The sequence below is a fragment of the Erpetoichthys calabaricus genome, chromosome 4 (assembly GCF_900747795.2).
Source record: "Erpetoichthys calabaricus chromosome 4, fErpCal1.3, whole genome shotgun sequence".
NCBI classification, from domain to species: Eukaryota; Metazoa; Chordata; class Cladistia; order Polypteriformes; family Polypteridae; genus Erpetoichthys; species Erpetoichthys calabaricus.
Genome location: NC_041397.2, coordinates 109,162,501 through 109,188,348, shown reverse-complemented (window position 1 = coordinate 109,188,348; position 25,848 = coordinate 109,162,501). Strand labels below are relative to the sequence as shown.

The following is a 25,848-nucleotide window of genomic DNA, read 5'->3' as shown; positions in this document are numbered from 1 at the left end:
TGTGCTCGTGACACAACTGTTACATATAATAAATGTTGGTGATTTTACTTCTTATATTGTATCCTGAATTTGAGAAAATTTGAAATCTTCTTTTCTTAGGGTGCCCATACTGCCCTTTTCAGTATCTCAGTATCACTAAAGTTCACTTCCTCTCTACTTTTTCTGCTCACTCCATGACTAGAACCTCACTGTTGGTTGCTTTGGTGCTACTGTTTTTTAGACACCTTGCTCTGTCAGAAATGACATTGTTATGATGCCTGATTTGATTCAGTTGTACAAATTTGATTCATAGATTCCTTGTTAAACTGAATCTTCATGCTATATTGTAAAACTGTTTTCTCTGTAAAGTACATTGTGATTCAGGAAGCTCTTGAATGGTTAGGAAAATGGGAACTTGGGTTCTTTTTTATTTACTAAACAGTTTTCATCCTCTAGTTACCTAATAGTTTATAAAGTTTTTATCCAAAACCCTAGCTGACTTGCTTTTTATTTGTGGAAGATTATTAATGATCTGACACATTCTCGTTATTTATGTGTACTGATCCAAAACTGAGCTTAAGCAAACAATTTAATTTAATTAAACTTTTCAACACGTCTGTCACTTACATAGGAGCCCATTTTAATTGAAATATTGCCCATTGTGTCTTTGGTGTTCACATATTGGTATTGAAATGTCAGTAATTTGAATACTTGTGCCAGCTCCAGTCTGAACTCATGCCTGCTGCTCCATTAGTTGAATTTAATTAAATCCACAAGAAGATGTAGCGGTGATGGTCTATAGTGAAATACAGTATACTGTATATCTACAGCTGGCAGTTTGTCTTTTTTCAGTCAGGTTTTTGGCTTTTACACCAAACATAAAACTTTTGAATTAAGAAATAAAATTGGCTCTTACACCAAACATAAACTTTTGAATTAAGAAATAAAATGTTAGGAGTAAACAAAATAAGATGAAGCTTTTCATTTTGTTTGTTTAAATTATTTTAACAATTATTCTTTTAGTGGAATTAGACTAGCACTTGGTCTGATTAATGTCACTGAAAGAAAAGTTGGTCAGTCAAACAATAATGTACAGTATGTACAAAGAATGTGAAAAATCTCCATGGCCTTAATAAAATCTCTGGTTTTGTTTATACAGTATAGACTACGCACACCCACACTCTACAAGACCATTGTAGGGCACATCAATGCACACACTAAAAATCACTTTTTAAATACTAATACAAGTTAGTTTGTAAAGCATTCAAATATCAATGGTGTGATAGCAGTGGAGTAGAAAAAATGTAACTTCTCCACGTAACTTCTATCTGCTGCTATTCTTAATCTTCTAAAAACTGTAAATAAATCTTGACACTTATTCATCTTTGTGACTTCTGCTCTCTGGAAACCCCCTTGAGACCTTGGGACCCTGACTTGACATTGAAATCCTGACTATAAAGCCACACATTCTCTCTATCTTGTTAACTAATTCATTTGAGTTTCTTCAAGTATTTTTGTTCACTAAAATAGTTTTATCACTACCACTCTGTCTTTTACTCAAATATGATCTGCTTGCTCAAAGGTTTAACACAGAATGTATCAATTCGATTCATCTTGCACTGTTATAATTGGTATGTATTATTAACAGTCATGTTCTGGATTATTGCAGACAGTTGTCTGTAATGTTCCACCAATACCTGAGAGCAGGTCAGTGTAGGTGAGGTAATTGAATTAATGTGATTCAGGTCAGGAATTGTGCAGCAGCATTCTGGACCTGTTCTAACCTGTTTATACTTCATTCAGGATGATCATTAAAAAGAGAAATATAGAAATCCATATGTTTACTGATGAGACATATCATCTTAGCATTAGGACAGGTAAGGTTAAGCCTGATTGTGGTGATGTCTACTACATAATAAAGTAAAGTTTTGACTACAGCAGAATGTGGGCTCTTATTTCTTTGAGAGTCCATCAATCCATCCTCTAGACCACTTTTCCGTGTCAGAGTTGCAGGGATACTTTAAATGGAACCCACCACAAAGTCTGAGTAGTTATGTGAGTCATAACACTTCTTTGGTTTAAATGTTTTGAAATGACACAAAGAACACAGGTAAAAAGTTGGGGTACCACCCTGTAAAATTTGACTGTTTTTTGAGTAGATCAACACTCAGTTAGTTGTGGGGATGACTTTACAGACACAAGTCCAAACAGCACTGTAGTAGGTAACTAGTTTGCCGGTTTGTAAAGAAAGATGGTAGGAAGAGGCAGGTCCATGATGACGGACAACTGAGATGACATCAGTGATGGTAGGGTCGTCAATCACACAGTCTGAAGAGAGAGAAAGAGAGAAAGAAAACATTGCCAACCCCTGGCTCAGTGTATAATTACATTTACTAGAGCCCTTAAACTGTCCCTCATGTGCACTCGCACATGTGTAACACTGGCTAAGACGGTTTCTCTCCATATTCCATTTAGTGTGTGGACCTGAGTTCACCTTCCAGAGATCCAGGTGGGATGTACTATTAAGAAAGACTAGTTATATTGGTGCTATGATCCAGATTCACGAAGGAGAGGTTTTGTGAAAATATCCTCACTGTGGACAGTGAGATTCCGGGAGGGGAGAGTATAGTGATACTCAACAGGCCCATGACAGGGAAGAGAAAACCTTGTAGTCAAAAGCCTGATTAGTGGCTTGAGCCATCAGAGTTCTCCTTTAGCTTGTATGGCTCAGACTGTTATTTTTCCACACTCCACGTAGGGTGTAAAGCTGAATTTGTGTCCGTGGTGACCAGTGGCATTGTATTTTATATAAAATGGTACCTTAAGAGGTGGCACGGTGGCACAGTGAGTAGCACTGCTGCCTCGCAGTTAGGAGACCTGGGTTCGCTTCCCGGGTCTGCGTGGGTTTCCTCCGGGTGCTCCGGTTTCCTCCCACAGTCCAAAGACATGCAGGTTAGGTGCATTGGCAATCGTAAATTGTCCCCAGTATGTGCTTTTTGTGTGAGTGTGCCCTGCCTGGGGTTTGTTTCCTGCCTTGCGCCGTGTGTTGGTTGGGATTGGCTCCAGCAGACCCCCGTTACCCTGTAGTTAGGATATAGTGGGTTGGATAATGGATGGATGGATGGATGGATGGATGGATGGTACCTTAGCAAAAAGAATTTGGTTACACCAGCATCTGTCAAAGTATAAATTGGGAATTAACCATGGATTGGACATTGGTCAATCTAGATTCACCATATCACTTAACATGTACATGTCTGGATGTGGGAAGAAAGACAAAGCATGCAGTGAAAAAACTGCACACACATGGGCAGGACGAGAATGTGCATATGCCTTATACATTGTGAAGACTGGTAACTGAACCCAGGACTCTGTAGCTGTCAAGCAGCAATGCTAACAGTGGTACCATCCCCCTGTTAAGATGCTTTTAATGTGCTTGTTTGTGTGTGTTTGGGCATTAACTATCAAAATAGAAGTTTATTGATAATAGATATCCATCCATTTTCCAGAGCAGGATAACAGGGAGGTTATAGCTTATTCTAGGATGTTTTAGGAGAAAGACAGGAACAAACTCTGGACAGGGCACCAACCCATGGACTCTAGTAGGAAACTGGAGAAAATTCATGCAGACAGGGGAGAACATGCAAACTCCATGCAGGGAGCACCTGGGATGTAAACTCTGGTCTCTTTATTGTGAGGCAGCAGCACTACCACTGTGCCACCATGCCACCCATGACATCAGATATTTGGTAGACAAACAAAAAAAATATATATATTTTTGGCTTAAGCCTTTCCATTAGTGAATCTATTTAGTCAGTACAGAATTATGCACATTGGAGTCTGTCTTAGAAGCATAGGGTACAAGACAGTTCCAACCCTGCCCGAGGTATAAGGCACATACGGTACATATACTCATGTGTGGGCTGATTTACAGTTACCCAGTGATCCTAACCTATGAATCTTTGTAGTGTGGAGGAAAGCTATAATGTTGTGAGAAAAAGCCATGAACACAGGGAACATGACTGGTTCAAGAAATAGAAATCAGTAATAAGGGGCTGCAAGCAACAAAACAAACTATTTGGCCACCCTGAGTTAAGGGTTGGGCTTCAAAGATTAACTAGGCAAACATTTATTTATTGAGATGTCAGATTAAATCTCTCAGATTTCATACTGGCAGAGATAATAGAGCTAATTCTGGGAAGTACAGTTAGGTCCATAAATATTTGGACAGAGACAACTTTTTTCTAATTTTGGTTCTGTACATTACCACAATGAATTTTAAATGAAACAACTCAGATGCAGTTGAAGTGCAGACTTTCAGCTTTAATTCAGTAGGGTGAACAAAATCCATACATCCATCCATTTTCCAACCCGCTGAATCCGAACACAGAGTCACAGGGGTCTGCTGGAGCCAATCCCAGCCAACACAGGGCACAAGGCAGGAACCAATCCCGGGCATGGTGCCAACCCACCGCAGGGGGTGAACAAAATGATTGCATAAAAATGTGAGGCAACTAAAGCATTTTTTAACACAATCCCTTCATTTCAGGGGCTCAAAAGTAATTGGACAAATTAAATAACTGGAAATAAAATGTTCATTTCTAATACTTGGTTGAAAACCCTTTGCTGGCAATGACAGCCTGAAGTCTTAAACTCATGGACATCACCAGATGCTGGGTTTCCTCCTTTTTAATGCTCTGCCAGGCCTTTACTGCAGCGGCTTTCAGTTGCTGTTTGTTTGTGGGCCTTTCTGTCTGAAGTTTAGTCTTCAACAAGTGAAATGCCTGCTCAATTGGGTTATCATCAGGTGACTGACTTGGCCATTCAAGAATTTTCCACTTCTTTGCTTTAATAAACTCCTGGGTTGCTTTGGCTGTATGTTATGGGTCATTGTCCATCTGTATCATGAAACGCCGCCCAATCCATTTGACTGCATGTAGCTGGATTTGAGCAGACAGTATGTCTCTGAACACCTCAGAATTCATTTGGCTGCTTCTGTCCTGTGTCACATCATCAATAAACATTAGTGTCCCAGTGCCACAGGCAGCCATGCACGCCCAAGCCATCACACTGCCTCCACCGTATTTTACAGATGATGTGGTATGCTTTGGATAATGAGCTGTTCAACACCTTTTCCATACTTTTTTCTTGCCATCATTCTGGTAGAGGTTGATTTTGGTTTCATCTGTCCAAAGAATGTTTTTCCAGAACTGTGCTGGCTTTTTTAGATGTTCTTTAGCAAAGTCCAGTCTAGCCTTTCTATTCTTGAGGCTTATGAGTGGCTTGCACCTTGCAGTGCACCCTCTGTATTTACTTTCATGCAGTCTTCTCTTTATGGTAGACTTGGATATCGATACGCCTACCCCCTGGAGAGTGTTGTTCACTTTGTTGGCTGTTGTGAAGGGGTTTCTCTTCACCATGGAAATGATTCTGCGATCATCCACCACAGTTGTCTTCCGTGGATGTCCAGGTCTTTTTGCGTTGCTGAGTTCACCAGTGCTTGCTTTCTTTCTCAGGATGTACCAAACTGTAGATTTTGCCACTCGTAATATTGTAGCAATTTCTCGGATGGGTTTTTTCTGTTTTCGCAGCTTAAGGATGGCTTCTTTCACCTGCATGGAGAGCTCCTTTGACCGCATGTTGTCTGTTCACAGCAAAATCTTCCACATGCAAGCATCATACCTCAAATCAACTCCAGGCCTTTTATCTGCTTAATTGATAATGACATGATAAAGACGGACTTGCCCACACCTGCCCATGAAATAGCCTTTGAGTCAATTGTCCAATTACTTTTGAGCCCCTGAAATGAAGAGATTGTGTTAAAAAATGCTTTAGTTGCCTCACATTTTTATGCAATCGTTTTGTTCACCCCACTGAATTAAAGCTGAAAGTCTGCACTTCAACTGCATCTGAGTTGTTTCATATAAAATTCATTGTGGTAATGTACAGAACCAAAATTAGAAAAATGTTGTCTCTGTCCAAATATTTATGGACTTAAATGTATCTCTCTATTCCTGGATTTATTTATGATTGAGTAATAAACCTTGTGACAGTGCATTGAACAGAAAATTTGACAATTCAAAGTGGTGATCATAATAAGTTAATAACTTTGACAAAAAATATTTTGATTTTTATCTTTAAAACTACTCTTTGTCTGATTAAAGATGAAACCCATTTCTATAGCAAAGCTTTGGAGATGCAGGAATGATCTGCAGCCATATGGCCTTGTTTTAAGTCTATGTCCAAATTGCCATTAAAATCTTTTGGAAAGATTTTTCTTTTAATTTTTCATTAGTTTGGTATTGTGCCAGGGTTTAAAGATCCCATCGCTTTTTATCTTGAACCTGCTTTTCCTTATTTCATCCATTATCCTCCACCTGTTTGCCTCATCTGGAGATAAATCTGCACTCAAGCACACTATAATACCTTCTACGGATATAAAGTTTCATACTAAACTCCCACTTCAGTCTTTTTCTCTTGAGGAACTGCATGTTTAATTTTGCAAATGTATCCATTAGTTCCGTAGTCTTCGATCCAATGGTTCATCTTGGAGCTTGACAGTGGGGATCTTCTATCAAATGGAAAATGAAGGAAGGTTAAGACATTGTTTTACTGAAAAACAAGCATTTAGTGGGGCAAGTCTGCAGAGTGCTGTAACACATTTAAAGTAGTTGTTGGTTCATATACAGTAAATTTTCTTTCCAAATCAGTCCATTTTTTGCTTTTTCTTTATATTTCAAATCACCCCTGTCTATGACACTTGATTTAAGCCCAATTTATAATGAATGGACTGGTGTTTATGTATGCAGTAAAATTTATTTTTCCTTTGTCTGAGTGAGTTTATCTCCAGGTTCTCCAGTTTCCTCTTACAGTCCAAGGACATGCAGGTTGGGTGGATTGGTGATGATAAATTGGCCCTGATGTCATTGTGTGTTCACCCTGCGATGGGATGGCTCTCTGTCTGGGGATTGTTTCTGCCTTGTGCCTGATGTTTGCTGGGATAGGTTCCAATTCCCCTGTGACCCTAAGCGGATTTAGAAAATGGATGGATGGTTGGATGGATGGATGGAAGGATGGATAAAAAAAAATTTGAAAGTATATGCCCACATAGTAAATGCTGTTCAACATTTTCAAATGTGACACATAGGCTGGGGAGATGAAGTTTATCACAGTAGAACTGGACACAAGGCAGAAACCATTCTCCAGCAAAGCTTTATTTTTATATTGTAAATGTTACTGATTATTAGTGAAAAAGCTTTGTGATGCACTAGCATTTATTCGAGAGACATGCCTGATGCACCATCATCCTGTGCTGGACACGTACTTTGAAAATTGAATGGATGATGAAGAAAATTGAAAAAGAGAAATGCAGGAGAAAAAAGAACAATAGGCTCAATTCAAACCTGATTTTGCCAGAAATGTTTTTTGCAGATTTTTAAAAAATTGCCATTTCCAGCATGCTTTTACCTATACTCACTATGACGAAAGAAGTCAATACAAATGCTATTGCTTTTAGTGTTTGTTTGCACCTTCTGACACTCTTTGTCGCCAGTCATGCCTTGACTGGCCGTCGATTTATCATGAAATTGAAATGCTGCACTATGGGGCCCAGGAAATAGGAAGCAAAAACAATAAACAAAGGCATTAATCCCACATTTCAGAAAAATGACATTAATAAGGACTACCTGTACTCATAGCAGCAACTCTACTGTTTGACAGAAAATCAAGATGAAAAATGTGAGCCTTTGGCACAGACTTTAAAGCAGAGCCTGATGTCAGATTATTTTGTAGTTTAGGGTCCACAAGTAGAGCTTTGACCTCCAGTGGTATTCCTTTGTATTCCTTCAACCAGTATCTTTCACAACATATAGACATTACTTTTATGAACTTATGAATTTGTTGGAATAGTATGGGATTAACCTCATTAGTAGATTATAGCACAAGATGGAAGCTCTGGGGTCATCCTTTTATGTGACTGATAGTCAATGAAATCATATGATCACCTTGATAAAATGTAAGATGAGGATTTCGTGTAAATCCAATTTGGCTTCAGTGCTAAAGGCATTGGGTTAGAATTGAAACCTTCAGTATATAATGTTGTCAGCAGTGTGTTCAGATGTTATTTATTCCCCAAAAACGAATGCTTCTGTTATTTAATAATAGAACATCTTTTGTCATTCTATTTAATCTCACTGAAAGTGGAGATGTGCAGATATCTGGTTTTTGATATATTACAGTGTCAAACATGACAGTGATAAATTGGAATCAGTGATATTTCTTTTTTAAGTAAATAAAATATTTATAAAGAATAATCAAAATACACAGTCCTTATGGTTGTAATAAAAACCTTTCAGTCTAGGGCTAGTCAGTGGTACTCATTTATGAGTTTAAGAGTTCAAATCTGTGCATAAAAAATATTTTAATATTATTTTTTTGTCTACACTAGACTGATCATACATATTATTGGTATTAGGATAATAAATCACAACTGTTCATAGACAATTCACAAATGAATGCACCCTGAAGGCAGCGTGTATGACAAATAATGTCCTTCGCGCTATTGTGTTGGTGTGATTAGTTTTCCAAAAATGAAAATTAAAAAAGAAGGAAATACTCCAAAAACTGTACAAAGATACTGACTGAAATCTTCCAACAGTGAGACACAATCCATTGTTAGTCTTAGCTGTGCAGTGATAGCTAGAATTAAAACAGCAACTTGTAAACAAATGACTTACGAATATTTGTAATGTGTTCAAAATGTCTTTATTCAAACTCCTGAGTACAGTTCAGCAAATTGTTTATATAGGTTGCACAAAGTTTCAAGTAATTTTCCTTAAAACAATAAAAAAAAACTAAAATATTAAAAGGTGAAATATATGCTTTTCAAACACATGTGCAGAGCACTAGTGCCAATCCCACCATAAAGGGCCACATTTAGGCCTCCCGTATACCCCCAATTTAAAGTTTCCAGTGAACCTAATATGCATGTCTTTGCTACTTTATCAACTGGAGGCAAACCTTCCGGCTTTGCTCACTGTTAGCCTGTGAGCACAAAATATTCACATTGTAAATGAATACAGTATTTGAATCATCGTGTGCCATAATAAATGGCTGATTTTAGTTTAGTATTTTAAGCAGATAGTTTTTTTTTGGTAATGAAAATGATGCAAGACAAGACAGAGAATAGGATATAAATGGTAATTAATAGTTCTATCTATCTATCTATCTATCTATCTATCTATCTATCTATCTATCTATCTATCTATCTATCTATCTATCTATCTATCTATAAAGGTATGTTAACATTTTTGTTTTTAATATTGCTCATGAAATTGACATCATAATTCCTTGAACTATAAAATCTGTTCTTTTTTTTAGATTATTTTTTATTTTAAACAGTTTGTTTAACAGGAGGTGGTAACCTAAACAACCATTAACGCTGCTTCCTAACAAATATAGGTAACAACAACATTTATTTCTATAACACATTTTCATGCAAGCAATGCAGCCCAAAGTGCTTTACAAGATGTCAAAGAAGCAGTTACATGAAAAACAAAATACAAAACTAAGTAATACACACAATGCATACAATAAATATATAAAAGAACATCCATCCATCCATCCATTTTCCAACCCGCTGAATCCGAACACAGGGTCACGGGGATCTGCTGGAGTCAATCCCAGCCAACACAGGGCACAAGGCAGGAACCAATCCCAGGCAGGGTGCCAACCCACCGCAGGACACACACAAACACACCAAGCACACACTAGCGCCAATTTAGAATCGCCAATCCACCTAACCAGCATGTCTTTGGACTGTGGGAGGAAACCCACGCAGACACGGGGAGAACATGCAAACTCCACACAGGGAGGACCCGGGAAGCGAACCCAGGTCCACAGGTCTCCCAACTGCGAGGCAGCAGCGCTACCCACTGCGCCACCGTGCCGCCTATAAAAGAACAAGAATCCTTAAATAAGGAATTGTAATTTTTAAGTTTCTAAATGACGGTCTGATGATAAAGTCTGTTGGCCAGGGTGGACAGAATTTTTTTTTTAAACTTCAGTTAAGCTGGAGAAAAAAAACAAAATCTGTTACAGGCCAAAAGACCTTCCAGCCTCCACTGGGCATTCTGCCTAGCATAGTTTTCTTAAGTAATTCTTTCTTTTTCAATTTAAGGCTTCATCTTACAGGGTTCGAAGCACTAGGTCTCATGGCAGGCTGGCATATTTACTTTCATTCAAACATTCAAAATCACAGCTGGCTGCAAGGGACTTTGATCAGGTTTTGGTGGTGCAGAACGACAACACAGAAAAACTGGAAAAATAAACAGTGAAGATTCATGATCATTAAAGATCGCAGATTCATTAAAAAAATATGATAATTCTATGCATATCCAGTTTATTAAGGGTAGAACAAAATTATAGTAACAAAAAAAGGCCAAATTAATATAGTAGGTTCTAAAGAGTTAAACAAGGTTTAAATCCTAGCTTTGTGATTGCTGGTATGACCTGTATGTGACTTCCCATGTCTGCATATTTTTTTTTTTTTTTTTCAGCCATCTCAGTTTACCGCATATAACCTGAAAATGTTGCATTGATAGGTGACCCTAGTTCCACCCATGCCAGATTTCGGTATGGAATCTAAAACTCCTCTAGCAAGATGGGGTTCTCCATGTCCCCAAAATGAAATATGTTGGCTCTGGATATGGTTGTTTGGAGAATAAGTAAAATGTAGTGCAAAATACCTTTTTGCATGCATAGTGATTTATCAGGCTGTGTTACCCATGGAAATCCTTAAATGATTTTTTTATTGAGTCAAATCTTGTCTTTCTTACACCAGAATCCTACAGTAGAACTTGAACATTTAAGCTGGAAGCTTCTGCTCCAACCACTTAACCAATTGGCATCCCACAAAATGATAATGCTAAAGGTGTCTTTAGGCGTTATGGTGTTTGTGTGTGCCCAGCTAAAAAATAGCTGCTCATCTGACAAGACCTGTTGCCCGTTTGTATGAGGAAGGTCTGGGACTCAGAATTGGTAAATATGGAATGCTGATAAATTTGGTAGATTCAATCTTGCATTTATAACTTCTCAACAATATTTAAAACTCACTTAATTTTCCATGAGTAATACTTCATTTTAAATAAACTACTCATTTTATGGCACAGGAAAAGTAGTATTCTAATTAAAAGGTTCCTTGTTAAATGCATATTTAGAGAGTTTATTGGCTCTGACAGCATGGAGTTTTCGATGACTTCATTGTTGTACATTCCTGGCATTACTATTGTGTTTATCGTCCAAGCCACTAGTCTGTTGTTTAGTTGGCAAACATGTACGTTTGGTTTGTTTTTAGAATTTCTTTGTAGTATTTTTTCATGTTTTTATTGTTTAATACATTTACCTTACCATTGATTTCCGTCTTAGCAGGCAGGGTAATTCTTACCCTAAAGAGGTGAGGGAAGATGATTTCTTGCTGACTTTACCCATTCTCTTTCACTGTACACTAGCCAATTTGCTTTTGCCTAGGGGCTTACAATATTAAGAAACTTGGAATGCTACCCTCATAAGCCAAACTGTACCGCTCAGTTCAACTGGTTTACTACACCCTGGTGTAATATTAGCAATATCATGAATCACAGTACCTAATGTACTTATTTTATTAGACCAACCCAATCTGACCTGCCTCTCGTTATTGAAAATGGGTTATAGCTCTCATTCTCTCCACTGCCATAATTTACTTTATGTCAAATAAGAGCTCTGTACAAACTGAAATGGAATGCATTATCTAAACTCAAGTTTATATTTCTTAAATTAGTTGTCATTTCTTTTCATCTCTTCTTTTTCTTCCTTTGTATGCACTTTTTCCATAAAATGCTGTAACACATATAGTTAAGGACTCTGAACAGCTTATATGCTATAAAAACTGGGGTGTTCATTTTAACTCATGGAGGGATATGCGTTTTCATTCATTTCAAACTACAAAAGCGTATTATTACATTTCTTGATTGTAACTGAGCTGTTTATCTAGTTGTGTCTTACTTTTTCACTTGGTTCTTCATTCAAGAAGTGTTAATTTAGAATCAACCCAAAATATTAGACTGCAATGGTTTTGGTGTAATATTTTGAACTTTTGTCTAAAAGGGTGAATGCAATCTCTGCCCATGTGTTATTTTTTATCCTTAGAAATATAATATTTTTGATTAGCTAATCTGCTTTTCAACGAATAAGCCCACTAACTCATTTTCCACTCAGTTGTCCTGATGATCATCACACAGACAGCCTGCTGGTTGAACAAACCAGTCTACTCCATCCCTAGCAATAGCTTCTACTTTTTACTTCCCCAAAGCCTGAGAATGATTTACCATGGCTAAACCTTTCAGGAAAGACACACCTTCTGACCATATAGGTCTAATCATCAAGGGAAGTCCTTCCACAGTGGCAAAGCTGTGAAGAGGGACTAGGAATTCACCAGATGTTATGAGGGCATGATTGACCATTCCAGCATAGTAGACTTGCAAATGGGGGTAAATACATTTATAATTTCTGCACGCATTTGTGTGTGCCTTGGGGACAGCTTAAAGGCTCTGGTGGTGGTAATTCCTCAGCCATCCACAAGATGGTGGCGTTTACTAATGCCTCTTCTCTTCCTCCCTCTACAGACCAGATGATTGATAGTTCTACCACCTCTGATGTTAATCCTGGTGTTCATCCCCCTGAACCTACCCCTTCCTGCCTGGCCTGTTCTTAGCTGGAAGTGTCCCCATCTTGGAGGAGTCACTTTGAGACATTCTCAACATGTTTATAACTCAAGTTTATTTTCAATTATACAGGATTTGCCTGTGGGTGCCCCAAATCTTTATGCTTGACTGTATTTTTCATTACAGGGTGTTTATCATATTAACAACCATGTTAATATCAGCCGTGGTTGAGTTTTTTCCAAGTGCATTAAAGATTCAATGCAGTTCTCCATTTATCCATTTTTAAGCCTGCCTAATTAAATCTAGAATTATGTTGGATATAGTCTATCCTTTGCTACTTCAAGAAATTAACCAACCCTGGACATTGTGCCAGTACATTACAAGATCAATTTATAGTTGCATACATAACATATATGTCTTTAAGGGGAAAGCTGTATTAACCTGAGAAAACTAGATCTAGGTATAAGCTGGAAATGTGAGGCACCAGTGCAAACCACTGTGTCTCAGTGCCACCAAATAAAATTAAAAAATATTGTGAATCCTTAGCATTACTGCAGTACTGAGAAAAATGTCATTAAAAGACATAAATTAGATTGTATAGCCCCTTTGGCCTGTCATAAGAAGAAAGTGGGCGGAAGAAAATCCCAGTAGGCACTTGTAGAATGAGTTGGGGAACGTTTCAGATTTCTGCTTGGAAAAAAGGCGTTCCCACAGTATGTATTTCTGAGGAAGCCATGAGAAGTTTCCAAAGGATGTGTCTATAATTTTCTTATTAAGTCATCGTCTTTTTTTTTCCAGCAGCAGATGTTTTCCCAAAAGGAAGTTTCATACCAAATTTTAATACCATGTTTACTTAAATTGATAGTCTCAGGCCTTTGGAAGATGTCAGTTTGTTCTGTTTACAGGTCACTTGAAAGAAAAGAAAAGAATGGCATGTTATTATGGTATTTGTGCCTTTTCCTGTGACCGTTTATTTTGTGTAGTGTTAATGAAGGGACTCAAGTCTTGTGAGAGTAGCAAAGCAGGACCTCAGTCTGAGTGATAGGCCAGTCTGTTTCAGGCTGCTCTTTGACACATGACAAATGGGGCAATTTAGTGCTGCCAGTGAGTAGCACAGTGTCTGCTTGAACACTGGGGAAACTGAATACAAGTCAAACTAGAAAGTCAAGAAATGGGGGCGATAAATACTCCCAACCATTCCAATATCCACCTCTCCATTATCTGTACCTATTTTATTCAAATCACAGTCACTGAGAGCCAATGTCTGTACTAGGAGCGCAAGCACAATTAAGCACAAAGACAAGACAGAGCACCAGTAATCTGCAGGGCACACTCATGCATATTCCCCCAAGTCACTTGTTTAGAATTGCCAGTTAAACTAGTCTGCTTGTCTCTGGCATGTAGAAGGTAAACTAGAGGAAATGTTGAAAAATCTATACAGGCTTAGGGAGAACATGCAAAGTCCACACAGCCTTAGCAGACTTGTATTCATACTCAATCCCTTGGAACTGTGAGATAGCATTCCTCAAAAGCTTAAGAATTAATATCCAATTAGTTTTCGAGTGTGCTTAGCTCCTAAAGCGGTTTTCCGAGCTCTTTAGAATTCCTAAAAGTGTTTTTTTCTAAATTTATAGTGGTTTTCCATAAGAAATGATAAAGAGACAATATCTTATTTTGATTCTGAACTAAGTTTAAACTCAATTTGCTAAGAAATAGTGCTTATTTATAGCTTTCTATCTCCATTTGTGTTGTATTGGAAGTTTTGTTTTTTTCTTAGTAGATGGACATGAACTCAGCCATCAAGAAGTATGAACTGAAGAATGGCATGGGGTAACATTATATAATTTTCTGAGTTTTTAAAATGATTTGGAAATCTACACTGTCCTGTTACTGTCAGCTTATCTAGGGTTAGTTCCTGTCCTGCACCCAGTATCGGTGATAAAAGGTGTCAAACATTTCCCAACCCACTGTACACATGAAAATAATGACTTCATGACCTACAATATGACCAAGAACTGAATAAGCCAGGCTTTAGAATGATATGATCCATGATGTCGTGTTTCTCCACCATACACATACAGTAATTCTAGAGACCAAAGTTCAAATTTCAGCCTGGTTGGAAACCCGTTTCATTTGTCATAAACAGTATGCATGGGTTTTCTTATGAAAGTGGATGCATATCTGGGGAGGATGAAAGCCACTATCTAAATCAAGTGGACTGTATGGTAATCTGGTGTAATAAAAACTCTCTCACTCTGAATGTAAAAAAGACCAAAGAAATTATATTTGATTTTAAGAGACAGAAATCTGTATGTTCACCTATTGTAGTTCTGGGAGAGGAGGTAGAAATAGTGACTGAATATAAATACTTAGGAACTTACCTAGATAACAATCTTAACTGGAATACTGATACAAAAAAAATATTTTCTAAATGCAACCTGCGCTTATTTCTCCTCCATAAACTCAAACTATTTAAAGTAGACAAGGACCTCATGTTGTCCTTCTATCGCAGTATGATCCAGTCTGTGATCACTTTCAGTTTTATTGCCTGGTTTAATAGTCTGACGAACCAAAACTCAAAAAACCTCCAGCAGATTACAATGTATGCAGGTAAAGTTATTGGGGCTGATGTAGATGATTTGACTAGTGTGTGTCAGAGGGCAATGCTAAAGAAACTGGAAATCATCTCAACTGATGACAGTCATCCATTACATGTAGAACTAAAGTTCAGTAAATCAGGAAGGATAGTCGCTTTGAAAACCCACACAAATCGCTCCAGAAACTCCTTTCTTCCTAGTGCTATACGACATTTCAATAAGAAATATAGGAGATAATGATTAAGGTTGTTGATATATATCCAGTAACCTTTTTTTTTTTTTTTAAATATGTATTATCTAACTGCCTTACCTTAACCTTTCTTGTTTCAATTTGTCTGTTTTATTTTCATTCTGTCTGTTATTAGATGCAACTGAGAAGGCAAATTTCATGTTTTCTTGTGTAAACATGACTAAATAAAGAAACCTTAAACCTTAAAGTGTGGTTTCTCAAACATCATAAAGAGAAACTTGCAAGATGAACTGATAGTTACAACTCTGCCTTGTGTGGATGAGAGTAAGCTTGGTCTAGGACAGACTAACATCCCATCTAGAGTTGTTGTCTTTTATAGGTGATGCCAGGATTTGCTCTACTTCTTGATTACCTTACATTAGGTTTGGAAAATGGAGTAATAAATGGATGAATTCAGAAGGTTATGCTGCAGAAGTATACATTAGTGAGTATTTGATACAATACGTACAATGGACAGACTTGAAGCACTCAAAATGTGTAGGTGTTTCCAAGAGATAAAATATGAAAATGTAGCCAACAAACCATATTGGCTATTTACTCCTTTTAAAGTGCCAGTATGGGCATTAAAAAAAGCACAACACTGTATGTTTCAATTTTTCAACCATTCAATTTCAAACTTGCATATTCCACTTGAGGGTTCATTGTGATATAAATATTGTTATATTGTTCTTAGCAAATGTACTGATATTTCATGTGCTGTACACAATGATGAAAGGAAAGACTTTGACTCTTCTGCAACCCTGCATTAGATTAAGCAGGTTTGAGAATGTTATGTATCTTAGATTTTAATTTATATGTACCATATTTTAGATGGTGCAGTGGTCACGATCGCTTCTTAATAGCACCATAGTTCTAAGTTCAATTGGTACTATTTTTACAAGATTATCTAATTCTTTCTGTGTTAATTTGTTCTCACATCTGAAAGGGATGCTGTTTAGATTAATTGGAAACTTTAAACTGGCCTGGTCTGAATGGGTGTATGAATGTTTACAACCTACAGTGAATTGGTGCCCCATGCTGAATTGGTTGCTGCCGGGTACCAGCTGCTGCTGGAATGGTCCCTGGCTCCTTCTTTCTTGCTTTAGAAAAAGTGAGTTCAGAGAATGTACACTTAATTTTATAAACATATATGCTGCTGCTGCCCTTTAATTTATATATCTAATTTTTATCAAGATTTTCCTACATTCTTGTAAATGCTAATCTGGTGATTTAGTTCACAAATTCAAACAGGCTATATGGTGTTTTAAGAATTTCTCTAGAAAGGAGATCAAATGGGGCAGCCCAAAAAATTGTGCATTATTCCAATAGATCCTAATGAAATTGTGCATGCACAATAAAGCTGCACCAATCTAAAATCCAGGTTGCATGGCATTTGTAAAATTTCATCAAGAAAGGTATAATGGTGGGTACAGAAAGATGTCGAAGTTCATGAGATGTTGTATGAAAAATGCAAAATCAAAACTGCTTTATTATGCCAAAATAATTTAGCTGATGGTATCCATGATTTGACATCCAGCTGTTTTTCAGGTGGAAAGCTGTTATGTAGAATGCTCTTGGGTCAAAAGCAGTAGCAATCTGCTTATATTTTATGAGTACCCAACAAAAAATAATATCTTTCAGGAAGCCTAAGTGTGATTCCAAATGTCTCAGCATTAGGAGGAAAGTACTCTCCATACAACCATTATAACTGTCTTTATATTTGGAGAGCCATACATTGAGGAAGCATGATAAAATGATTTAAGGATAAGAGAAACTTATTTTTATAGAACAAAATATTTTTTTTGTCTAGAACAAAATTATTTTTTGAAGAAAGGGAACAAGAAATATCTTGATATGATGATGAGTATAAAAATATGCTAGTTATTAAAAAATGGTGACATGAGCATAGAAATTGATACAGAGCTAGTGCAGATTACAGATGGTACACTTTTCATCCAGCAATGGCAAAAGGGTCAACATTTAAAAGACACACAATAGGGCAGAGTGGTGGCTCTGAAGCTAAGCATCTGAGCTGGAATCCAGAAGGTTGCCGGTTCGAATCCCCGTCACTGCCAAAAGAGATCCTACTCTGCTGGGCACTTGAGCAAGACCCTTAACCTGTAATTACTCCAGGGGCGCTGTACAATGGCTGACCCTGCGCTCTGACCCCAAGGGGTATGCAAAAACTAACAAATTCCTAATACAAGAAATTGTATAAGGTGAAATAAAGAACAAAAAAAATATATATCTATATATATAATTCTCTAAGCCGCCGCCAGGGCGGGCAAGACACCCATGAAAGCACGCAGGAAGGAGCCACGCCCACCAACTCTAAGACCATTGGATACAACGAAAACTCGCAGAGCCACACCCACCAACTCGGACGTGACGCCTCGGAAAACATGCCGTCATTTCTGTTTGTCTGTGCTACAGTCCACATGCAGCTCTGAGCCACGTTGACTTTTCGGTTACGATGCACGACCGCGTGCAACATCGCAAACTGTTTTACATGCTACATACAGCAATTCGCATCCGCGACAAACATGTGTCTTCTTAGATGGTCCTGCAGGAACACGGAAAACGTTTCCCCGCCCACCAACACTCTTTATTCCCCGGCCCGCATCCACCGCATCCGCGACAAACATGCGTCTTCTAGATGGTCCTGCAGGAACACGGAAAACGTTTCCCCGCCCACCAACACTCCTTATTCCCCTGCCCGCGTCCCCCCTCACTCTCTAGGCATTCCCACTGCCTGCTCATGTGCCCGTACACAACAACTCACAGACCACCCCCGTAAGTCGCTTTCGTCTGTGCTAGGAGTCCACATGCACCTCTGAGCCACGTTGACTTTTCATTATTCTTTTCGGTTATGACGCACGTACCACCATCGCAAACTGTTTTACACGCCATGGTCTTAGAGTTGGTGGGCAGGTCTCCGTGAGTTGCTCTTGCGAGCGGGCACATGACCAGGCGGTGTGTATGCTTTGAGAACGAGTGTGGACGTGGCAGGACCATGTAAGAAAAGGCATGTTTGTCGCGGATGTGAATTGCTGAATGCAGTGTCTAAAACAGTTTGTGAGGGGGTATCCCATGGGATCCTTAAAACAATCCTTTAAAACTGAGGTTAAAACACAATGAAGGAAGCAGTCTTTAAAAACCAATAAGCCCTGTGCCTCTGTTTCATTAGCATCTCACCTGCTTCACCGATGCAGGCCCTGCAACAGTCGAGACGCTCTCTCAGCAGCTGAACTTCTCTGTGCCTGACTCCACTATAGGCTGCAACAAAATTATGAAAGTACGGGCGCATTTGTTTCACACAAGCTGTGTGTGTGGGTGGGTTGGTGTTAGTTAGTTAATTAGTTACTCAAAGGATTTCAAGATTTAATATGCACAAGTGGTAACAGTGCAAAAGCAGCCCAAAACAGAAAAGACGGCTGGCAAAAAGTGGCCGACAAATTAAACGCGTGTGCATTGTACTTACTGAAAACAGTGTTACGGATTTTGCAAATGTTCATTTTTTTCCCTCTGCTTAAAAAACATTTAAAAAGCGTCGTGATTATGCGGCGTATACTACGCCGCGGGTTGGTATGCAGCGTGTAAAACAGTTGGTTTGTCGCGGATAATTTGCCTTTTACTATTACACGAAGACAATTTCCTGTTAATACTTTGTTACATTTATATAGTGGTGTTCTCAGTATTCAAAGCACTATCCACACAGGGAGGAATCAGGAAGCAAAACCATAATCTTCCACACTCTCCTTACTGCAAAGCAGCAGCACTACTACAGTGCCACAAGGCAGTTAAAGAATACACCGGGCTCGATTTTGTTTTCACTTCTGTTTACAGAGATCGGGTCGTAGATAGCATTGTTGCAATGTTACTTTTCTTGGTGGCTTATTACATTACGGATGTTTCACATGTTCATTTTTTCCCCTGTGCTTAAAAGACATTAAAAAAGTGTTTCTCAACTGTGACTCCGGAACATCTCAGTACGCAAGCTATATTAAGCGTCAACAACGAAGACTCGCTACACCTTAATCTACAAGTACTGACACTTATCCCAACCGACGAAGTAACTTTCACTAGTGTGGCCTTCTTCGTCACAGACGATCCCACTTTCAGTCACGGACAATTATATGTTGCTCTCTCCAGAGGTCTATCTTTTCATTCACTCACAATGGTATCCACAAACCCACCCCATTTGGACAACTGTGTCGTTCAGGAAGTGTTCACCCATCAATACATAATTTTGCGGCGTAGCATACGCCGCGGGTTGGCTAGTTTGCTTTATTTTCCTTGTTATGGAAATATACCCTGATAGTGCTGGGTACTCTGTCTAATACTGTATATACATACAGTAGATAGATTGATAGATATCCTATATATATTAAAATACATCCATCCATTTTCCAACCCGCTGAATCCGAACACAGGGTCACGGGGGTCTGCTGGAGCCAATCCCAGCCAACACAGGGCACAAGGCAGGAACCAATCCTGGGCAGGGTGCCAACCCACCGCAGGACACACACAAACACACCCACACACCAAGCACACACTAAGGCCAATTTAGAATCGCCAATACGCTTAACCTGCATGTTTTTGGACTGTGGGAGGAAACCAGAGCGCCCCAAGGAAACCCACACAGACACGGGGAGAACATGCAAACTCCACGTAGGGAGGACCTGGGAAGCGAACCCAGGTCTCCTAACTGCGAGGCAGCAGTGCTTCCACTGCGCCACCGTGCCGCCTATTAATATACATTTATAACTAAATACTTAATAACTTACTTGCTAAATACTTAACAATGTATATTCTATATATTGCATAAAATTGCATATATATATTGTGATAAGGACGCTGTATAGCGCCCGACCCAGCGCAGACTGACACAAAGGCATGTGTAAAATCCAACAAAACTTTTATTTTTCTTCAGCTGGAGGGCATGGCTTCCCCGTGAACCCTCCAGCCACAACACATTCGCAAAAGCACTTAACTCAAATGAGCACAACACTCCCGTTTGGCACCACCACTCCTCCTTGGCAACCTCATCCTCTTTCTCCCAATTCTGGCTACTGAGCGGTAGTTGCTGACCCTTTTTATAGCCCACCCGGAAGATCTCCAGGTACTTGATCACCTGTTTCTAATTGCACTTCTGGGTGGGGTTGTATAGTTGTCCAGGCTGGCTCAGGGACCCATGCAGCACCCCCTGGCGGCCACCCCAGATCCCAACAGGGCTGTGGAGAACTCCATCTCCTGTGGAGAACTCCATCTCCCATGGAGCCCTGCGGGAAACTGAGGCACCATCATCCGTCAGGGAGGCTGCCACCAAGCGTACCTGGGGGGGCTACTGAGGAGCCCATGGTTGCTCCCCTGGAACATACGTAGAAGGGGCATCCGGCCGGGCATGGGACCTGGCCAACCGCCATTATATACTAGCCGACACCCGCCGTAGCATATGGCGGTGTAAGAATAGCAATGGAAAACGGTGAGAAAGGAATTCAGAAATCAAGAAGAAATACATACTTCTTGAGAGACGCAGTTGTGAAATCAGGCTTTCCAAATTTACGTACTATGGCCATGGCATCCTGATAGTTTTGTTGCATGTATCTGGGACTTCCTGGAAATGTGGACGGTAATATCATCATTTTGCCTAAAAGTACGTTGTTATTTTCAGTGTTTGCTTACAGTGTGTCTGATAGTCCTTTGTATTGTTCCATGCGCAGATCTTGTTGATGTAATCTGAGATAGTTTTAACATACGCATCTACGACGAACTGTTGGAATAGTTTGCCACTGGACTGCAAAATACTAAATGAATTCCTCATTGCTAATCTGTACGCGTAAAATTGGTATTGAGTAAGCCTTGTTTGCTTGGCAGTTCTTTTATCGGGAACATGTTGTAAATCATTGTGCCAGCCAATGTCTCCGTAAGGGAATAAAAGTGGGTAAACCATAGGATCACAATTCATATTGAACGTGGAAATCTGTTTACAGGAGTTGCCTATGGGATAGATGCAAATGTCCCTTTCGGCAGGCGGTTCGCCATCTTCTCCGACGAAAATCGCTGCCACATCGGTGTGACATGTCAGGGCATTTTATCGTCATAAATCCTGCCTAGGGTTTTCCTTGAAAACCATTCGTACAGATGCTGTTGCATTGGACTGAACGATTTCATGCATGTGTTTGTATGATTTAGCGAAGGGGTTGATGGTTCTGAGCATGGAATCTAGCTGGAGAAGTACATTTTCGCTGTATGCAGAGTTTGCTTTATTTTGTAAGCATACTTCAGTGGCTTGCGCTGTGTCAAAAACTTACAACTGTCCATATCCTGGAGAGGCAGAAGTGTTAGCGTATAGTGGAGAGATTTGGTGATAAATTTGCCCGTGTATTTTAAAACAGTATGGTCCGTGGCCAGGAGGTTGAGTTATCTGTGCACCCTTGGAAGCAAATGCTAGAGAAGAGTTGTATTCTCGAATGTGTTCACGATAATTTTTAGCTTCTAATGTTTGCTGTGTAAGAAGCTGTTGTAAAGACACAGGTGGCTCCTGCAATGGTGGTAAAGCTACTTTACCATCGTGGCAGCACCTCGAGTACTTTTTGGATGTATTACACTCAGCAGGCCAGTATAGTGCATGACAGTGTTTGCACTGCTGGTCTGGAGTCCCAATGTTGTACTCTTGGATGGGAAGACAGGAATGAGGTGAAGAAGTATCTGTGGTAATGGGAAGAGGATTGTGTGTATGTCTGCTGAGACTGCATTGGTTTGGAAACGTTGCTTTGTAGATGTCGCATTGCAAGACTTGTGAATGAGTTTTGTTGTGTTTAGTCAGACAATCCTGTGTAATGAACTTCTTATTGCATTTCTGGCACTCATATAGTTGTTGGGAAGAATGCCTTTTCTTGTGTTTATAACAAAGGCTTAGGAAACAACTGTTGCAGTATAACGAAAATAGCAAGGTGTATGGGAAGCCTCAGGTAGTGTGGGGAAGGGTTTGGAAGAGGATGAATAGGAATCGAGAAATGCCGTGTCGGCTGCGTGTGGGCGGGACCGGTTTTGAAGAGGAGCCGCAGGGAGCGTGGGGAAGGGTTTGGAAGAGGACGAATAGGAATCGAGAAATGACGTGTCGGCTGCGTGTGGGCGAGACCGGTTTTGAAGTGGAACCAGAAGAGAAATATATATAAGATATACAGTATATATACGCATACATGTTGCATGACATGTTTTATTTTCTGTGTGTGTGTGTCTTTTATTGGTACTCTGTTATTGTCAACTGCACTGAGAAAACATGTGATAAGAATTTGATTGTACCAAGTACAGATGACCATAAACTTGACCTGAATGTAGTGTATATTACAAAACGGCTTTTGCTCAAGTGACAATGAACATCAGGTTCCAACTGCTGAATAGAAGTGTCAGCTTGTATTTCTATCCATATATAGCCATGCTGCTCAGGATATGTGGTAGGCTTTGCCATCTGTGGGGATATAGAATAAGCATTCTTGCCAAATCATAAGTGGTGAAAAGTAAAAACATTCTTAAATCAGTAACGGCCCTAGAACCCATGCTGTGAATTTACCTGGCTTCCCATCTTCTGCACTGGTACAGTGTCAGCTACGCCTGCATATCCCTTTACGGTGCAGCCAAAAACTTTCCCAAGACTTTTCACAGGTTTTTCTGAGACTACCAGAATTAAAATACCCTGCAAAGGCAAATATGAGCTTATCTCTTACCTTCCCTCACCTCAGCACAAGAGACATGGATTTTCCTGATAAAAAAATGTATGCCCAGATGATCAAACCTTGAAGAATACATTTGCTGTCAGGAAACAATGTTCTTGGCACAGTCAAGTCATCTATAAATGCTCTGGTAATTATGTAGGGGCAATAAGAGCTCCAATAGAGTGGTAATGTAAGTACTGGCACTGATAAGGATCAAGTGGAGATTTAAGTGATTTAAGTGTGAAATAGGGAATGAAGAGTGGGGGTATGGCATTTTGCAGTTGGAATTAGGTGCAAGGAATTAAAGAGATATCCAGACTGTGAAGTACAGAGATGGAATGTTATGGAGGTAACTTGAGAAAACAAGCCAACATTAACAATGTGAACTATTTTCTAGTTTAATGCACACAGTGACTTATGAGAAAAACTGAAAATACTGTGTCAGTTGTACGAATTTCTGTTTAAGGGTGCATATCTCATCATATTTTACAGCCTACAAAGAAACACATAGTAAAGAGATTACACAGCTATATTATCAGATGGAGACATGCACAGATGTTTTGGTGAGATAGTTCAGTAGTGTGCTGTAGAATAAACTGTGCTAGACAGATTAGTTGATTATAAATAGTGGGAGTGAAAGCAAAATTACTGCCCCTTGCAGCTCTTTGGAACAGATCATTTTAGCACAGAATTTTCACAATTGGCCTGTTAAAGGAGTAAAAAACTGGGGCAGCTGAATTTTAACTCCCTGCATCTTTATGTATTCCCTTATGGCAGCAGAGACCCATTGCCTATCCCTGGATTTACTTTGTGTTGGCCTTTTTTCTTCTGCAGTTTAAGGGAGATAGCTTTAACAATAACTGACCCAGTATTCTTATAGTTATGTAAAATTGTATTTTTAACATTATGTAAAGCTTTTTTTTGTATTATTCACTAAGTAGCATTGTATGTGATGATACAACAGTAATGCCTTGGCTTGATTGCTTAAAGCGATTGAAGACTTCAATGTGAAACAGTCCTTATCTTGTCTTTTGCATCTTTCATTGTGACTGCTTTTAAAATGTGCAAACATACAGTACATTAGTCAGCGACAATAAATTTAACAAGGGAATATAAAAATAGTTTGGCTATCCATAGAGATATAATACTTTGGCTAAGAAATACTAATAGAGCCCTTGATAAAAAGAATGTAAAATAAAAGGAAAGAAGTACTGCTATAAAAGGGCCATCATATTATAGCATAAGAAAGAGAATTGTGTTTTTATCTAGGTTAGTAGGCTCTTTGTTAGTTGTGGTTTAAGTACCACAGGAAGATGAGAAAGCACATCTTCACAAGGCAGGGACAAGCAACATATTGGTTTCAATAGTGACGGACAGGATTTCATCGTACCCTAGCCACCATACTGTTAGGCAGAGCAGCAAACCTGTGACTGATTTCCGCATGATTCTAAAAGCCATGTCACACTGCACAAATGTTCTAGAGATTTTCAGTCATAGACATAGACATAATCTTAGCCAGTTGGGGGCAGTCATGGTTCAATCCTTTAACTGCTAGACATGTAATACTACCTACCCAGCAACATACAGTAGTTCTTCTAGTCTGTTACTTGTTGTCTGAAACCTGTTTGATTTTGTTTTAAGCTGTTGGAGTGGGCGCTGTGTGCATGAGAACTGATAACCAATAGAACGTTCAACTGAAGTGATGAGGAGTAAGAAACAAGGTTGTTTGGGACCTCACAAATAGAATACAATGGAAAAAAGGGCAGGGATTGTTACTTAACTTGATGTACCCATAAACCCTTCACATGAAACACTATTGGCTGTCAGAAAAGGGTCAAGCATGTGATACTTTGGAAATGTGAAACTGCTGAAAAGTCATAATGTAGTTGTATAATTAAACATCTCCAATAATTACTACAACAAGATCAGCAACTACAGTCATCAATTATGACATTCCCTCTGACCCCTCCACATTCAGACCACAGGGTAAGTGCCCCCGCTGGTCTCACCAACACCAGTTCCAGCAGCAACCCAAACGTTTCCTCACTGGTCTTCCATCCAAGTACTGGCCTGGCCCGAACATCCTTAGCTTCAGGTGGATGACCTATTCTGATGTATATTTTAACAATGCGCATGAAATGCCAAGGGGGACCAACCTCATCTTCAACTTTATTAGCTGAAAAAATAAGTTGTGACCCATTCTGGAACTATAAAAATCTGCTTAGCCTACCAAACCCCCAAACTCTTCCATGCAATAAATGTAGAGCAATTGTCTTCTGGGTGGTTTGGGCACAACATTTTCACCTTTGCCTAGGGCACCAACAAAACCAAACCCAGACTTGATAACATTCACAGACCTGCTTAATCCAGGTCATGGTTGAGTTAGCCCAGAGCCTATCCTGGCAGCACTTCTTCACAGGGCAGCAGTTTGCAGAAGTATCCATGTACATACCTGCAGGGTCTAATTTAGAGTCACAGATTAGCCTAACCTACACAGGTTTTTCGGTATGTGAGATGACAACCGACAAAGACACAGGGGGACATGCAAACTTCACAAAGACAATGTCCAGGTGTGGAAATGTTGGATCTGCGAGTCGGCAGTGCTACTTTCAATGCTTCTGTGGCCC

At 39.3% G+C, this 25,848-nt stretch overlaps 1 protein-coding gene across 3 annotated transcripts in view; it reads left to right on the top strand.

Annotated features, from left to right (window-relative positions):
* enox1 (ecto-NOX disulfide-thiol exchanger 1) overlaps positions 1-25,848 on the top strand; it is a 722,268-nt gene that overhangs the window by 126,199 nt on the left and 570,221 nt on the right. Inside the window, exon 1 of one of the 3 annotated variants that reach the window (XM_051926916.1) lies at positions 17,658-17,678. The exons of the other annotated variants lie outside the window; for them this stretch is intronic. The gene's annotated coding sequence lies outside the window, so the exon portion shown is untranslated. Of the gene's footprint in view, positions 1-17,657; positions 17,679-25,848 lie in introns of those variants that run through there. 3 annotated transcript variants of the gene reach the window in all.